Raw genomic sequence first — 15,888 nt, 5'->3', positions numbered from 1 at the left:
ATGCAATTTTCAATTTTCTGGTAGCCAGTGAAATTTCCTAGTAGCCATTAAAAAATAAAACTGAAACAGGTAAGATTAGAATTTTAACATTATCAACATAATATAAAAATAATGTTTTACATTCTTTATTTGAAATCTTTTAAATTTAGGATATATTTTACAATTATAATACATCTAGTTCAGACTAGCCCCATTTCAAGTGTGCCCAATAACCCCATACTAATCAGCACAGTCCTAAGAAGTGCAGACTAAGTTCTACAAAGGTAGGGAACAGGGCTATGTTGTTCACCACCGTTTATCCAGTGCTCGCACAGTTCCTGGATATATTTTCATGACAGCGAGGAGGAAAGAAGTGAGGAATGCAACCTGTTTGAGAAACAAAGCCATTTCCTATATTAGAAGCCTAGGGTTCAAGTTTTGACTCTAAAATTTCCTAGTGGGTAACTTGGTCAAATCACTTTTCTGAACCTGATCCGTAAAAGGAGATTCTTCACGCTTATCCACCATTTTGGGTTGCTATCAGGATCAAATGAGATGACACACACATAAGCAATCAGTGAGGCACTTTATAAACGTTACCTGTCATTACTAATACAAAGATTTCTGTCTCTGTGGTCACTATTTCCAGAGGATGCTATGTTTCTGTTTTGATTACTATAGTCCATCCATCCTTCACTCATGAAAATGCAGGTTGACACTGTATCATGTTGGTCCATGCTCTATCCCTGGAAGACTGTTATTTTGATTTGTAAATTTGTGCTCAATACTTCTTTCTCTATTTCAGCTGCCTCCAAATGGAAACCTCTCTCCTTTAACTTGACAAAGGGAGGCTTTCCCTAGGCATCTCACACTCTTGTATCCTGCTGGTCTCCATATGGTCTGCAGCACCTACCCTATACCATAATGCTATTCATCCCCTCAGGTAGGCCAGGAACTAGTTACAACGAAAGCCAGAAAAGAAACTCCAGGATGTTCCTCAGAGAAATTTAGAGAAAGTAAAAAGGGTTGGATACTAGAAATAATCAACTGAAGCCGGAAGAAAAAGAGTCACCAAGGAGCTTCTTTTCAGGAAGCTGGATCCAGGCTTTTTGCATTTTCAATGTTGACCTGCTTCATACCAAAATGTTAACATTCCATTCTCATCTCTCCTGTTTCCTAATTTGTAATTTCTGATTGCCTGGTAAAAACGAGAGTTAGAGAAACTCGTTACTTTCCCATAAAACTTCTTTGATTATTTAAATTATTACGGCTAGCATTTTGAGCATGTGAGTTAAAAAACAGGAATACTTACATATAGTCAAGTCTTTCAGATTACCCTCAACTAGAATTGAGTCCCTGAGATAAAATAAAAACCTCTTTGATTGAGGTCACTTAGACAGCAAGAGTACTTGTGTAATTTCTGAGTGAAACAATTCTCTCATCTGCAGATGAAATGGGATATTCCTTTACTGACAGTAGAGTAGGAGCATAAACCTGGGTTTTTCTACTGCCTAACACTGAAAAGTGGCCAAACTTTGCACAAATAACTTAATCTCTCAGTATATTTCCACATGTTAATTGAAAATAATTATGCTTTGCTTGCTCAATTGTTTTGAAAATATTCACTGCCACTTTCTATGCAGGCTAAAACATTGAATGCCAACCCTCCAAATATTTTCATGTTCAACCTTGATTTCCTAATGTGATTTAGATATATTTTTCAACACCGAGTGCATGATACAATTAAGCCCAATGTTCCTAAAAGTAGCTAATAGTAGAAACATGAACCATCGTTCACTCTGTGTATTTAGGAGCACAGAGGAAACTGGTTCTGAACGTCTTCATAAGTTGGGACTATGATACCGGGCTCACCTCAAAGGTGAAGTAGTCCTGATGCAAACAGAAAGGCCTAAGATCCACTAGACAAGAGTTGCCTACAAAACTCAAGAAGTATAGTTAGGTCACAGCTACTTAGTTTTCCACATTTATTGAAAGGGCTAAATTTTAATAAATAAGGGTCTCAGTGCTGTTTCTGCAACTTGCATACAGGTTTCCTGGATAAAACTCCTAAGATGGACTTAGTACTTAAGTTTCCTGTGAAGAAGGTCTTTGTTTCTACCAAGTTCTTAAGAATAATTTTAAAGCAAGAAGAATAATGTCATATGGAATTTTGTAGTTTGTTGTTGTAAAGGTGTATCCCTATGTTTCTTTGGGAAAATAATTTCTTTTACTGTTCTCATTCACAAGAACTGTAACATTCCCAGTGTTTGGCTAGAGGAGCATGAAGTTAGGAATATTACTCAGTAGATGTATTCCAATGAAGATGAAAACATACAGTGGAACAAACAGAAAAAACAGGTAATCTTAAGGCCACAGATAAATGACCATACCTAAGTCAGAATTCCTTAAGGGAAGCCAAAAATGCACTGAACTCTCACTGTTTGTTTCATTTTTTCTTTACTTTTTTTTTCCTCTTCAGTTAAAAGATACGCAATTAGATTGATGGTATTTTTTCCACATTGGTGACATTTTAAATGGAAACCAAGATTTTTTGGGGGTGGTTGTAATAGCTCGATGAAATCTTTCACATATGCCAAAACGTTTCATTAATGTAAGTCAGCCAAATAATCTTCTTGCTTTGTAAAAATATTTCTCCTTTAAAAAATGCTTTCTGAACTGTTAAAAAAAATTAGAGTATTCAGAGTTTAGCTACCAATATATGTGTATTATACTTACTAACACTTTTTCCCTATTTCCTCAAAGCAAACAGTAAAGATGGTGTTTTTGATGAAGCTAAATAGGAAGTTCTCAAAATTTTTGTGTCAAATAATTACAATTTTAAATCCAATAATTTTAAGTTTGATCAAGTTGATGTGTTTCACATTTTTAAAAAACTGCTTGTACCTTTGATAAGGGCCAGGTGGCTGCTGCCTTTAAGTTTGTTGTATTTAGGTCCCATTGGCCAATGACTAGTATGGATTCTCTTTTAGTCTGTATATTGGTTTTCCTAGTTAAAGTGAGGAGGTAGTTCATGTATGAAGTGTTTGATCAGTGATAGCAAATGTATGATAAAGTAGAAAAATTGTCTTTCATTCAACAGAAAATAACATATTTATCATTAAAACAAAACTATAGTGATGTACTGGAGGTGACAAATGGGGGAACTTAAACTAAATTAAAGGGAAATTTCCATAACAGATTCACTAGTAATACTGATTTAATAACCATTTCCTGTCATGAGCTATATTTATCATATACCACCTCTCTGACATGACATTGTATTTAATGTTTTTGAGAGCCATGTTTTAATCAGATTAAACTCAAGGAAACAGATAGGTATCTGTTTGGCTCTAAGCTTTAGCTTCTGTTTCTTATTTAGTCACAAGACTATTACTGCTGGAATCTTTATAAACACATTTGCTGGGATTGCAACAGGAGTCCAGCTTATGTTGTGAAGTCAGAAAAATATGTGCCAGTGGTTTTCATGATCTATGCACACAGTGCATTACAGAATTATTTAATAAATTAAAGACAACTAATGCAAAATGTGTTCCTTTCCCCCCACGGGTTTAAGCATCTAAAAATACAATTTAGTTTTAGATTCAAATACTAGTTTCTTAGGAACTAAATAACCAAGAAGAATGTTCAAAGAAAAGTTGGTACAATATTATTCATTATTCAAATGTATTTACATAAAACTAAAATCACTAATAAGCTCAATGTTCTTAAAACTAATTTAACTGGTAAGAAATAATAATTTTAATAACTTGGCCAGGCATAGTGTCTCATGCCTGTAATCTCAGCACTTTGAAATACTGAGGTGTGTGAATCACTTTGAGCCCAGGAGTTCGAGACCAACCTGGGCAACATGGTGAAACTTCATCTCCGCTAAAAATACAAAAATTAGCTGGGTGTGGTGGTGCATGCCTGTAGTGTCAGCTTCTTGGGAGGCTGAGGAAGGAGGATCAGTTGAGCCCGGGAGATGGAGGCCGCAGTGAGCTTAGATCATGCCACTGCACTCTAGCCTGGGCAACAGAGTGACACCCTATCTCAAAAATAAAAATCAATCAATAAATAAAAAATAACTTATGTGACAGTTATGACATTACATTATTTAAAATGCAACATTCTAATAGCATTAGTGAACATATCCAATTAAATACATGAAGAGCTCTATGGGTCAAATATGCCCTCCTTCAAATTCAGACTCTGAAAAAAGCGCTCTGTGGCCCAAGATCTCCCATGGCAGATAAGCTAGCAACAACCCAAAAGTACCAAACTTAGCATTACGTAAGGGTTAAGTCATACATTAAAATTCAATAAGTGTTAAAAGTGGAAACTAGGAAATAAAAGAGAATAAAAAAAAAAAGTAAAAACTGGCCTTTAACATTTCAGTCCACAGCACAATGAAAAATATTCTCAGACTTAAATTGACTACATGGTACATTCAACATGCAAAACCATTTTAGTGTAGATATAATAATACATAGTTTTTTAATCCATATAAATTGTCTACCTTTTCTTAAAATAGATAATTATACAACAATTTCCTCAGTAAGTATGTGTGACTTAAAAGCTTCCTCTTTAGAATACCTTAGAAGTGGACGGGCATTGTGGCTCAAGCCTGTAATCCCAGCACTTTGGGAGGCTGAGGTGTGTGGATCATCTGAGGTCAAGAGTGCAAGACCAGCCTGGCCAACATGGTGAAACTCTGTCTCTACTAAAAATACAAAAGAAATTAGCCAGGCATGGCGGTGCACATCTGTAATCCCAACTACTTGGGAGGCTGAGGCAGGAGAATCACTTGAACCAGGGAGGCGGAGTTTGCAGTGAGCCAAGATCGCACCACTGCACTCCAGGCTGGACAACACAGTGAGACTCCGTCTCAAAAAAAAAAAAAAAAGGAATACCTTAAAAGTGCTGCAGGGCATGCCTGATAGGCACTGATTAGTTAGTAGGCTGTAATCAGGTGAACTAGTACTAAAGACTATTGAGTAGCATCCACAGCAAGTTATCAGGTTATATATATATATATATATAGAGAGAGAGAGAGAGAGAGAGAGAGAGAGAAAAGAGAATATTCTTCAATTGTCCATACATAAGAATAGGAAATATTTGAAACAATTATTAAGCAATACTTTAAAAGATTTCTATAGAAGGTTTTCTTGTAAGCATTATAATATCATATCTGAGTCTAAGAAGCTTAAGAAAAATTAGTCCCTCTTATTAGTGAGATTCATTTTAATATTTCTGAGTTTAGATATAGTTTCAGCCTACACTCTTTTTGGTTAATATTGATACAATATTTTATTAACAATTTAGAGGTTGGGTTTCAGGTGAGCAGAATAAATACACTATGTTTATAAGCATAAGATATACTTTTAAACCAACTTTTAAAATTTCACTGGATCTTTCAACATTTGTTTGAAATCCTTACAAGATATTCATCTATTTGTGGCATCATATAGGTCTGTCTCCCCATCTGTCTATGTTTTTCATGAAGACTAGTATCTGGTACATGTTTTTTTTCCTTCTCCACTTTAGTAGCTATTCATTGGCCCACTACTACGCCATTTCTGTAATACTTGTCCAACAGTTTTCATCAATCATTTTTTAATAAAATACAAGCTTTCTTTTACAGTACAAGGGGACATGTAATCAATGTATTTAATTTAATTCTGACTAAATTTCATTCTATATGGCTAGAAATTTAATGTCATCAAAATCTATTATTGTCACAATAAATAATCACATTAAAGCATCATACTAAAATCTATAGGGCTGAATTTTTTAAGAGCAACATATACACGGTTATTCATCTAGCCTTTTAGTCTTATCTTCCCAAATGTAACTTTCTTACATTACATGGCCAGATTTGTTAAGGAATTCACATCCTGCATGTGCGGACATCTTGAAGAATCCTTTTTTAACAGGATATCCTAACAACACGTCCCCACCCCCAACCAACTTGGTAGCCTGACTCTAGCACACACTCATCTGGTTTGACTAAAATCATTGCATTACTTGGCAGTGGTTTCCTCATATGTGGCGCTTAGAGCTCATTGAAGCTCAAACAGTACAGGAAATGCAAATCATGCAAACCACCCTCATGATGGCTACGTACAGTGGCGTGATTGAGCGGCAATACGCACGGCTCGTGGGCTGACCACATGAAAGGAGACATTTAAAGACCAGATGAGCAAAAGCTGGGATAAGTTAGAGAGTATGTGTGAGCTTCAAAGCTGGGAGAATAGCATCCTTATTTAAAATAGGAGTTTTTTATTATTTTTTTTTATTAATAACACCTGCCTAAGTTCTTTACACTGAGGGAAGTACATGGAGGTAGAGCAAGTCAAACATGCACTATACTGAATATAAGTGGGCCAATCCTTCTTTTTTTAATAGCCAGGTATGGCAGAAGAGTGGAATACTTTCCATCTATTTTTTTCAAAAGATTTTCTACAAGTGTTAACAATTATGAGAAATATTTTCTTTTAGAGAGCTTAAAAGAAAGATAATCTAGCAAATGCTACACTATTTGCTCATAATTCCTTAAGTGTCAGTTTCATTGCCATGTTAATAAAATTAGTTCCTCCAACAAAAAAATAAGGAGCTATAATGCTTAGGAATTCTTCAACAAAAGGCTTAGAAACAATATGGAATTTTCTATTAAAAGAATATTTGAACAAGGTTAATACAGTAATGAGAGTGGAAAAATGGCTATAGGAAGTATTTCTTTTCCTTTTTGGAAATGATGATTTTTTTTAGATGCTTCCAATTTACTACCAATTACAGAAGGGACTAAATATAATAAATTAACCAAAAAAATCATTCAATTTTATGTTTCCTTAGCACTTAAAATTATTTTCCAAAGCCCTTTAAGTATCTGTTATTTCATTTGCATACAGGGATGAGGGCATCAGGAATTCTATTAAAGCACTGGCTCCCTATATAGGTATAACTCCATATACCTATATAGTTAGAAGCTTAAATAAGTAAATTTTAAAAATAAGAGTTTAAATAAAGGAGGGAAAAGTCTAATGCTCTAGATGAGGAATCAGAAAACCTAACCGTAAATAGCTATATGATACGGGACTTACCACTCTGAAACTTAGCTTTTTCAACTGTAAAAAAGGTGCTATTACCAAACTCTTACCATCTTTCCTGACCACTTCTTAATTTGAAAGATCAAATGATACGGTATGTGAGAAAATTACACAGTGCTATACGAACATAAAAAATATTGCACTATTTATGAGGCACTCACATTGTGCCAGCCACTATGTCAGGCTCCAAAAATATATTATCTCATTTGGATTAACTTCACCTTCACAATAATACTGTAAGGTAGGTATTATTAGTCCCATTTTAAAAGACAAGAAAACTGAAGCTCAGAAAAGTTAAGCAATTTCTCCAAAACCTTATAGCTACTAAATGGCAACACTGAGGGTAACTACATTAGGCCATACAAGGATCTGTTCTCATATGTTTCACAGTCATCTACTGTGGGTCTGCATAACTCTTAGTTAGTTATGATTTTAACAGCAACTCAATGCTACCCTCTAAGAAGTAGATTTCAGTAATGCAGAGGTTCTCTAACGTTCCATTGGACGCACCAGCTGGAAAGCTGATGCACTTGTTATTTTGAATTGGCCCATATTAATTCATCAACGTCTACTTCTTCCTTAATTTATCCTAAATATAGGCAAAGATTACCATGTTTGATAACCAGAAAGAGTACTAGTAACCATAATCTTCTTTGAAGTCTCGAGAGCTACTGCCTTGAAATTTTAAACAAGGGCTGGTTAAGAATTTCTGACTAGATGCAACAGGACTTTCTGAGTGACAACTGTCTTCCTTTCCAAGCCAAGGAAGGCAATTGGATGTACAGCCACTAGCAAGCAGGAGTTAGCTGTTTTCTGTTTTGTTTTTAGATAGCTTGTAAAAGTCTGTAGGAGAAAAGAAGTTAGATTATTTTTAAACAAAATAAAACAAAAATCAATGAGCAGAAATTGCTTAAATTTGTCAAAAAGGAAAGCTATAGACATAGGAAAGATAGTTTGTAGAAAAGATTATAAAGTCGTACACAAATGGCAGGCAGGCAATGTATGTTTCCCTGTATAATAACAGAGCAACTGACAAATGAAGAAAAGTCAGTGCAGAAGCTACCCAACAGGATGATTCAGATCAGTTGAGACATGGTATTCATTTACAGCTAGACAGTCCATCAGGTAACTGAAGCCAGGACAATGCCCAGAAGAGTATGGGTCAATATATCTACTAGGAATACTGAGTTTCTCCTTCTGCCTTCATCTCTTGAAAGATATCAAGGATCCTATTAGAGGTACACACCTTAATCCATCTATAGGAAGTCTGAGGTAGGAATATTATGCTACAATCTGAAGGTCAGAGATTTGAAAGCCATTAGTTACATCATGCCCTGTTTTATAAGAGAAACAGATATAAAAATCAGGCACTGAAGAGCCACAAGTTCAAAGATTTCAGAGATTATGTTGTAAAGGGTGGAAGTCCCTCCCTGTAAATTAGATTTGCATTCTGAGGAGGAAGTAATAATGTAGACTGGAAATAAATATGCAAACTAATGGGTTTTTTAAAATTTGAAATTTCCAGGTAAGACAAAACTAATACATAGATGTATGTGGGTTTTATTTTCATTTTGTTTTGGATAAGAGTTCATTCCTCTTCAAATTCTCCATGACAATTCTCAACAGTCCCACTGTCACACTTTCTAGCTGAAAAACAAAGCAGAATCTGCTTGATGATTGAGCCTGTTTCTATTTGCCTTCAGTGGTAAGAGAAAAATATTATTAATTTAGTCATCCTTTACTTTTGTGTTTAAATTATTTCAAATTCTTTCAGTATTTATTTTCAAACCTGTTATTGATTTTCTTCAGTGTCCTCTAGGTAATATCAAATTTGCCACATTAGGTTCATGTTATAGAATTCAATACCAAACACTCAAAATCCACCCAGAAATGTCATCACCTAACTCTCCTTTTCAGTAACTCACTTAACCTCTCAAGACCTCCCTTTCCTCAGCTGCAAAATGACAGCAGTTTGATTAGAATAACTCTAAAGCCATAACTGTGTTAATATTTGTCATGTCATCTTAGTGTCAGGTATTAATATCTTAAGATGCTTAATCTTAATAAGAAAAAACAAAGTGACATCACAGAAAATATTATATAATAGCAGACAAATAACACCTTATTCATACTACTCTGTGGACAATCATCTACGTGATTATTGTCAAGTCACTGATACCACTTTGTGGTTGTCTTGTCTGTTTTTTTGTTGCTGTAACAGAATACCTGAGACTGAATAATTTTTAAAGAACAGAAGTTTATTTAGCTCATGGTTCTGCAAGCTAGAAAATATAAGGGCATGGCCCTGGCTTCTGGTGACATAACATGGCTGAGGTCAAAGAAGAATCAGACACGAGTGAAGAAATAAAACCAAAGAAGCATCCTGGCCTTTTAACAACCTGCTCTTTCCAAAACTAATTCATTTCCACAGGAACTAATCCAGTCTTGCGAGAGCCAGAACTCACTTACTACAATATGGCACCAAGCTACTCATGAGCCATCCAGCCCCATGACCTAAACACCTCCCACTGAGGCCCACTTTCCATGCTACCACATTGGGGATCTAATTTCAACATGAGTTTTGATGGGTACAAACTCAAACCCTAACAATTGCCTTACTGACAAACTGAAGATAAAATATCTTACAGCGTCTTCTGGTTTCAGAATTAATGACTATTTTACAGCGTATTATTTATACATGATGATACCAGACAGAGTCCTTTATTTAACGGTAACAACAAAAACTGAAGGCACAGAAAATGACAGGCATATTACACTGAATTCTGGGATGATGATGATGTAGTGGGTTGAAATGTATCCCCCAAAAAGATACATGCAAGTCCTAACCCATAGTACCTGTGAATGTGACCCCATTCAAAATGTCTGTGCTGATTTAATCAAATTTAGATGAGGTCATGCTAGATTAGTGTGGGCCCTAAATCCAGTGATGTTTTTCCTTTAAAAAAGGACACACACACACAGAAGAAGGTCATGTGACAACAGAGGTAGAGACTGGAGTGATGCAGCTTACAAGCCAAAAAGAATGTCAAGGATTTGGAGGAGCCACGAGAAGCCAGAAAGAGTCAAGGAAGGATTCATCCCTAGAGCCTCAGAGGGAGTGTGGCCCTGCTGGCCCTGATATTGGACTTCTGGCCTCAGAACTGTGAGAGAATAATTTCTGGTGTTACAGCACCCTTAGGAAACTAATACAGATGGTCAAATCAGTGCAACAAAAGATAGCCAGGCAAATAAAAAAATTATTAGAAGAACTCCAAGAAATATGTTCTCTTAGTGAAACTAAAAGACAAGTAGCACCAATTTTTTTTTTAATTTAAGCTTTCACAACATTGAAAAGTAGTGCCTTTGAACGGGATAAAACACAGGCTACATCTTAACCATCTACCACTAATTTCCCCTTTGAAAATAGAGAAACCAACTGACTTTTGAACATATCAGTTTCTTTTCCTAAAAAGTGAGATTTAACAAACTAATCAGCCATGCAAGAGTGCAAAGAAAATTAATGACATTATGCTGAGTCCTTTTGCAATCGGATGGATGGATGGATGGATGGATGGATGGATGGATGGATGGATGCATGGATGGATGGATTGATGGAAGGATGGATGGATGGATAGGTGATGGACATTTTAGTGATAGGTAAGGCATGGATAGGGATTGCGAATTATAAAACTTTCTGACACTTCAAAAAAATAATTATATCTTGTCTCTGTCGCACCTAGAGACCAAAGCATGATCAACTATCTCAAAAATAAATTTCATCTGAATATTTAAATCCCTCAAATAATGAGAAAAATAAGTATAAAATAGTAGCATTCTTTTAAAAATATTTTTAGCTCTGATTAAAAAATAATGAAAATTACTAATATAAAACAACAATCTGTCCAATTAGTGTTTTCTTTAATTAGCAAGAACATTTAACCTCTTCAATAAGCTTCTATGTGGACAAAATGTTTCATACTACTATAATTATCCCTTCAAAGTAGCAAAACAAGAGGAAAGGAAATACCCGGCAAGTAAAACAAAACAAACAGAATTATTAGTTATATTTATACTTACAATCTACAACTGGTGAAGGTAAAATGAAACAGATAATACTATTATTTGTACTAGGCCCAGACTGTACACTTTAGACAATATTCTCAACCTTGGATGCACATTAGAAAGACCTGCAGGGTACATATATGTGTGTATGCATACATATATGCATTTTGAGACAAGGTCTGGATATGTTGCCCAGGCTGGTCTAGACTCCTGAGCTCAAGCAATCCCCTAGCCTGAGCCTCCCAAGTAACTGGGATTACAAGTGTGCACCACTGTGCCCCACTTATGCAGAGTATTTAAATATAAATATTGATGCCCAAGGCCCTCCTGCAGGGCAGGGCTATCCCCTAAGGCAGTACACAGGGTTTGCTCTGTGCCATTCAGTGGGCACCATTCACTCAATACAGTGCAATCTGTAAGATGGAAGAATAACAACTAAGTGACTACTGAGCATTAAAGATATTGAGCCACTAAAAGAACACTGATTAATAATTTCTCAAATAAGCAGCACCATACTTCAGCTCTGGGCAATTGGTCGCTTTTATTGAGCAACCATTGCCTACAGGACATTATAAGTATGTTCCGTTCCCTGGGAGACTGCCTTCTCTTTTCTTTTTCTTTTTTTTTTTCTCTGAGACAGAGTCTCACTCTGTCACCGAGGCTGCTGGAGTCCAGTGGTGCGATCTCGGCTCCCTGCAACCTCCGCCTCCCAGGTTCAAGCAATTCTCCCGCCTCAGCCTCCCAAGTAGCTGGGATTACAGGCACTCGCCACCAGGCCTGGCTAATTTTTTTGTATTTTTAGTAGAGATGGGGTTTCACCATGTTGGCCATGCTGGTCATGAACTCCTGACCTCAGGTGATCCACCCAACTCAGCCTCCCAAAGTGCTGGGATTACAGGTGTGAGCCACCATGCCTGGCCACCTTCTCTTTTCTTCACTGCATAATAGGGTCTTATTATTCAGTTAGTATTTTATAGTAAATGTAGTATTTTAACATTGGATATACTTCATAACATTAAGGAATTACTTGGGGTTTTATCAGGGTGGTAATGATATTACAATTATGTTTTATTTTTAAAGAAATTTTGTCTTTTATTGGTATTCAATATAATATATAGAGCCATGAATGGAATGTCTAGAATTTGCTTCAATCTAATCTGGGGTGGAAAACAACTAGGTAGAGTTCTGATAAATCAAGATTGGCTATTTATTTACACTTGTTAAAAGGTAAAAAGGTTCATTATCTGTTCCCTCTATTTTGTATATGGTTAAAGTCTTCCATAATGTCCTTGCTCACTCATTCAAATCACAACAGGAAACTTGATGTACCTCCAATAAGCAAGTTATATTAACCAGAAAATAAAAAAATATACTTACAATGGATAGGACTATCCTGAGGAAAGGACCAGGTAGTCATGCTTTAACTATGTGAATAAGAATTTATTTATTAGAAAAATAACTGGCTGTCACTGAAATCTTTTGATAACTGAATCAAGGTGATATCTAAAATGCTTTTACTCATGAAAATTGCTGGGAGATGGCTGAAGCAAAGGAAACCAAGTGCCTTTTATAACATATCAAACAACAACAAAAAAGGGGACTTTATCTTAGCTGGGATTATACAATAAGTCTCTAATAATCACTGATGCCTAAATAACAATTCGGTAAAATCGATATCATTTCCAAGAAATATTCAATGATAAAAGCAAAGTTTTTAATGATGTAGAAGGAGTATAGTAAAAATCTAAGTTACAAAGGAAGACTTAGGAGGGTATAATTCTAAGGGATGGTGGAAAACCTTCAAAAGCGCTACAAAGGTCAAGCAATACAACCTGAAAAGAAACTGTGATACACTGTTCCTACAAGCAGACCATATAAATTTGCATCATTGGCAAGTCAACAGCTAGACCCCCATTATAAAACCACTATGTTCCTCCACTGTCCTCTTTTCAAATCAAAATCCTTACATTTCCAGAAAGGCATTGAGTTTTAACACTGCATAGAAAGTTCGTGTCTAATGAAACCATTTTTCCTGCTGCATTTATATTCCTCAAACCAGAGCTTCTCTGCCAATGAACTAACAAATGGTAACAGTTTTATGCATATTGCCACTGTGTCATGGAAAAAGAGAAGTCTCAGCACTCTGTCTTGTAGATCCTATTTGTCACTTTAAATTCTACCTAATGTGCTTTAAATTCATTATATCTATCTTTTGCTGCTTGAAAAAGAATCCAAACGAGAAAAGTGAAAACCACCAACAGCCACCTTATTCTCTGTACCGAACAGGTAACTAATTATACAACAAGAAAAAAGTATTTCTACTAAAATAAAGCATACTATTTGTGCAAGCATTTTAAAAAGTATTAAGCCATTACTATATGCGGGCAGGGTTGTGCAATGTGCAGAACAAGGAAGAAAGAAAAGGAAAACAGAAAGTAGAATCTTGCAAAGCAATTGCTGATAATGAAGTATTAGAAAATCGCCTATCATTGTTTTCCTATTTAGGTCTTATCTGGATATAAACACAATTAGAATACTGGATACAGCAAAAGTACACATTATAAATTTTGATTGATATTTCTTAGTATAATCATTATTTATTCATTCATCCAACAAATATTTACTGAACACTAAGAATTAGACCCTGAGAATGGTGGTAAGAAAGACAAAGTCTCTGCCCTCACGGAACTTAGAAATAATAAAATATTTCTGAGGCAAATCTATGATGATCTTTGCTTATAAAAGTTCAAGAAAAGGGCAGTATTAAATAAAAAATATCAAAATAACCCTAAAGTATACTTTGTATATTTGCTTTTGAATTTCAATTGCTCGAGAATCCATAAGTTAATTATCTAATACTTTATAACTTTCTCTTTTCCTCTACTGACTGACCACTCCTCTACCACAACTAATATTGTACAAAAATAATAGAATACTGTTTTGCAATGACAAACGTAAAAACATTATTAACAGCTATTCAAAACTGTTTGCTAGTAAGCTTCTCTGGTAAAATACTTGAAGTAAAGGGTGAAAGAAATGAATGAAAAGATTTAGAAATATTTTGGAGGAGATAGGGTTGTGAAAAGTTAGAGGTGTTTATCTTAACTTTTTTTTTTTTTTTTTTGAGTGAGTCTCCCTCTGTTGCCCAGACTGAAGTACAGTGGCGCGATCTCAGCTCATTGCAACCTCTGCCTCTCAGGTTCAAGTGATTCTCCTGCCTCAGCCTCCCGAGTAGCTGGGATAACAGGAACCTAACACCATGCCTGACTAATTTTTATATTTTTAGTAGAGACAGGGTTTTGTCATGTTGGCCAGGCTGGTTTCGAACTCCTGACCTCCAGTGATCCACCTGCCTCAGCCTCCCAAAGTACTGGGATTACAAACATAAGCCAATGCGCCTGGCCTAGTTTAACTCTTTAACCAGTTATAAGAAAGAGTTAAATAGACTGTCAAAAAAGTAGGGAGGTCCAATGAGCAGGTTAGGTATCACCTGCTGCAACACGTTGGTCAAATATATTTCTCCATCTCTCCTGCAGCATATTTACCTTCAGTCTCAAGTAGCAAAAGTAAAAATGTGTTCCAAGACTTTTGAAAGAAATAAAAAGGATAATTTATTTCTATAGGAAAAAAATGCAAAACTAATTTACATAAGATCTCTTTGTAAGTTTTACCTACTAATACAATGCTTTCAGCATATTTGTAAGTTTCAAAGATATGTTCAAGCTAAATAATTTGCACTAATGGATGACCAGTGACACAGCTGACCTGAAATGACCAATTACTATTCGATTCACAATTTCTCTTGTGAACAAGAAACGTTTATTATGTTTACTAAAGCCAGTATCAATTTGAAGAATGTACATTAGAACATTTATTTTCATTTATCTAATTTTTTTTGGCAGCTATGATGTTCAGCTGTTATTCTTTTATTAAAATTAATGTGAGAAATATCATCATGTGCAGACATTCACATAATTCTTTTCCTTGGGGCTTAAGCAAAGAGATGATGTATAAATGTGAAATAACTACTTCGTATTAGAAAGTCAGTCTCATTCTACCACAGGTATGAAATATTGCTTTTCCTTAAAAAGGCTACAGACATCGTCAAACCTTCAGATATGAGACAACTATACACCTTTTATTTCTTTAAGAATTCTTTAGTGTTTACTAGATAAGAGAGCAATTCAACCACTTTCCAGGTTATCTTTTTCATACTGATAATTCTTACAGACATTTCTGAATCAAGTACCTAGTAGCAAAGTGTCTTATAAAATAGGAGGCATTACATAAATGTTAACTGAAGAAAATGAATTATTCTTAATTTACTTTTCTAATTACAAAAACATAAAATAACATAAAATGACCACTATTTTAATCCATTACTACACCTATTATATATACATTACATTATATATTATGTTATATATAATATACATTATGTATATATAATGCATATATATGTTATGTATATATTATGTTATATATACACATAATATATATTACGTGTGTGTGTGTGTGTGTGCATGTGTGTGTGTAAAGAGAGAAGGTCTCGCTCTGTCACCTAGGCTGGAGTGCAATGACGGGATCGTAGCTCATTATAACCTCAGATTCCTGGGCTCAAGTGATCGTCCCACCACAGCCTCCCAAGTAACTGGAACTACAGGTACACACCACAACACCTGGCTAATAATTTTTTTAAATTTTTTGTAACAACAGAGTCTTGCTATGTTGCCAAGAAAGG

General features: G+C 35.3%; 1 protein-coding gene across 27 annotated transcripts in view; it reads right to left on the bottom strand.

The window, feature by feature from the left end:
* GTDC1 (glycosyltransferase like domain containing 1) overlaps positions 1–15,888 on the bottom strand; it is a 385,416-nt gene that overhangs the window by 229,677 nt on the left and 139,851 nt on the right. The gene's annotated exons all lie outside the window — the stretch shown is intronic.

Source organism: Pan paniscus, chromosome 13 (genome assembly GCF_029289425.2).
Source record: "Pan paniscus chromosome 13, NHGRI_mPanPan1-v2.0_pri, whole genome shotgun sequence".
Taxonomy (NCBI): domain Eukaryota; kingdom Metazoa; phylum Chordata; class Mammalia; order Primates; family Hominidae; genus Pan; species Pan paniscus.
This window is presented reverse-complemented; position numbering and strand designations above follow the sequence as displayed.